The sequence below is a fragment of the Camellia sinensis genome, chromosome 6 (assembly GCF_055761805.1).
Source record: "Camellia sinensis isolate YWXY chromosome 6, ASM5576180v1, whole genome shotgun sequence".
Classification (NCBI taxonomy): Eukaryota; Viridiplantae; Streptophyta; class Magnoliopsida; order Ericales; family Theaceae; genus Camellia; species Camellia sinensis.
The window spans coordinates 155,455,321-155,458,067 of record NC_138966.1 but is presented as its reverse complement, the minus strand read 5'-3'; positions in this window follow the sequence as shown (position 1 = coordinate 155,458,067).

The following is a 2,747-nucleotide window of genomic DNA, read 5'->3' as shown; positions in this document are numbered from 1 at the left end:
CATGAATGCAGAGCAAGAAGCTACACTTATGCAGTTTGACAAAGAAATAGTCGAAGACTTGACTATATGTCGTCCTAAGGGGGATGCATATGCTGCAAGAATAGAACCTGATAATTTCTTGTTGGCAGTTGAAGGAGGATGGTGAGATGATGAGGATCTGCATCTAGTCCACACAGATAAGGATTAGAGCAAGAGCCTACCAGACAACACGTGGTACTCGGAGGAGATTGACTATTTGACGCGAAGTGGACGGTACTTTAAACCACTGCACTTAGATCAAACGGGAACATCCAGGAAGGACAAGGAGGTTCAGCAACAAAAAGAGAAACAACAAGAAGAAGAGGCAGTGTTGAAACAGCTAAAGAAAATACAGGCTAACATTTCAATCTGGGGTCTGCTTATGGCCTCGAGGGTGCACAGACAAGCAATCCTTTTCGCAATGGACAAGTCTAAATTGTCCATTGACACTACTCCTGAGCAACTCATGGGCCCGGTCTTTCCGAGTGGCGCTAAGCCAATGCTCACGTTTTCTGATAAAGAGCTGCTACCGGAAGGCTCGGCTCATAACATACCCTTGTATATATTGGTGGAGTGTCGGGAAAAATGGGTACCAGTGGTTTTAGTGGACACTGGTTCAGCCATAAATGTTTGTCCTGCTAGAACTACTTACGCGGTCGGCCTTAAACCAGTGGACTTTGTTCCAACAGCCCAGGTGATTCGGGTATACGACAATACAAGCCAGGAGGTTATGGGCACTGTAACTGTGCAAGTTCAAGTGGGTCCTGCAAAGCAGGGAGTTGAATTTCATGTCCTGGACATACTAGCCCCTTTCAACCTACTGCTGGGAAGGCCGTGGTTATATCAGGTAAAGGTTGTCTCCTCCACCCTCCATTAGATGTTAAAGTATCCCTATGAGGGAGGGGTGGCCATTGTTTTCAGCAATGCATCTATCCAACCACCTCTGAAAGTGACCAGGCCGATACTAAAGACGTCATGACCCGATCCCGCCCCAAGGATTTAGGTCATAACCAGCCAGTAATCCGTTGATTACCTACGGCCTCAGTCAGAAATCATTAATAAGGGACCAGAAGCGGAAACAAGTATAATTAAATTGTCCAATGAGTTATGCGTATATGGCATACAATTTTTTTTTTCAATACATATAATAACTCACACCATCTAAACATTTAGGATATTCACTTATCCATGAAGCCCAGATCAACAGAGCAACAAAACAGGTATAGTTAACAGTGTTTAGAGTTGCATATGTACAGACTTGGTCTCATAAGACCTCTTAAAACACAGGGTGACGGAGTCAAAAAAATTGATAAAAACCTCGCACGTGAGGCGACTCTGGTTCACTTGCACTCGGTAGGCTTTTCACCTCTCACCATGGCTGAAACTGGACTCCATGCTGCTTACCTACATACATATAAATATGGAGTAAGCTAACGCCCAGTGAATAATATCAAAATAAAGGGGTTAGGTGAACGAGCCCCTTTTTTCAAAACCGAGATAGTACAATCATACAGTAATGATATTTAATAGAACGGCCTCAGGCCCATCAAAACGACCTCGGGTCCAATAGATAACAGAATGGCCTCAGGCCCATCAGATGACAGAATGGTTTTCTCTTTAAGCCCAGGGCTTTATCTTTAAGCCCAGGTTGGCCATGTGATTGGTGCAATTGCATATCACTTTTCACTTAGATCAAAAGAACCTTAGGTCTAACTCATCACAGAACGGCCTCCGGCTCATCACATCACATTTTATTACAGTACTGTACAGTGGCCAACCAATCAATCTCACCATAGTCCAGAACGACCTTAGGTCCACTCAAAGATTCAGAGATTTAGAACTTGGAATGGCCTCGGGCCCAATTCATCGCGTTACAGAACAGCCTTGGGCCTAATTCATCAATACTTGCCCATATAGCATATTGTAATTGGTGACCCATTCACATGTTTCAATCAGAAGTTCAGAAAGGTCTTACCACATAAGGGCAATCAGAAAATAAGATATAATCGAAAATATCTTTATTAAGATATTACTCACAGTGTTCGGTTGGCGGATTTTCCCTTGAAGTTGATCCTACACAAGTCATAGCACATTGGTCACATTACAATTTAATCCGTTCTTCAATTCAATTAATTCTCTTAGGCTTCTTCTACTCCCTCTAGTCCATTCATGATTACATGCCTAAGAATGCCCAAAAATGAAAGAGAACGGAAAACGGATCATAAAACACTTATTGCAAAATTTTTGAAACAGGGTCCCTCGCTCGAGCGTAGCTTTCCTTGCTCGAGCGAGGTTCAAAAATAAAGAGGGTCGCTCGAGCGCAACTTCAGTCACTCGAGCGGACTGCAACCCTCTGCAAAAGTACTGGTCACCGCATTTTTACGCTCGAGCGTGGCTTTCTTCGCTCGAGCTAGCATTTAGAGAAAAAGGTCCTTGCTCGAGCACCAACTATATTGCTCGAGCAGAAAGCCAAATTCTGCAAAACTTCTGGGAGCGTGAATCCCTCACTCGAGCGACAGTTTTTTCGCTTGAGCGAGCCCGTCGAATTATGGGTTTTCCAAAACTCTGTTCCGGCTTCAAAACTTGATTTCAACTTGGTTTTCTTGCATGTTATGACCCATAAATCAAATACACAACCTCTAACATGATATAGGATGTCAAACACACAAAATTATGAAGTTTAATTCTCATAGATTCAACATATAAACCCAAATCATCTCAAGTTCATC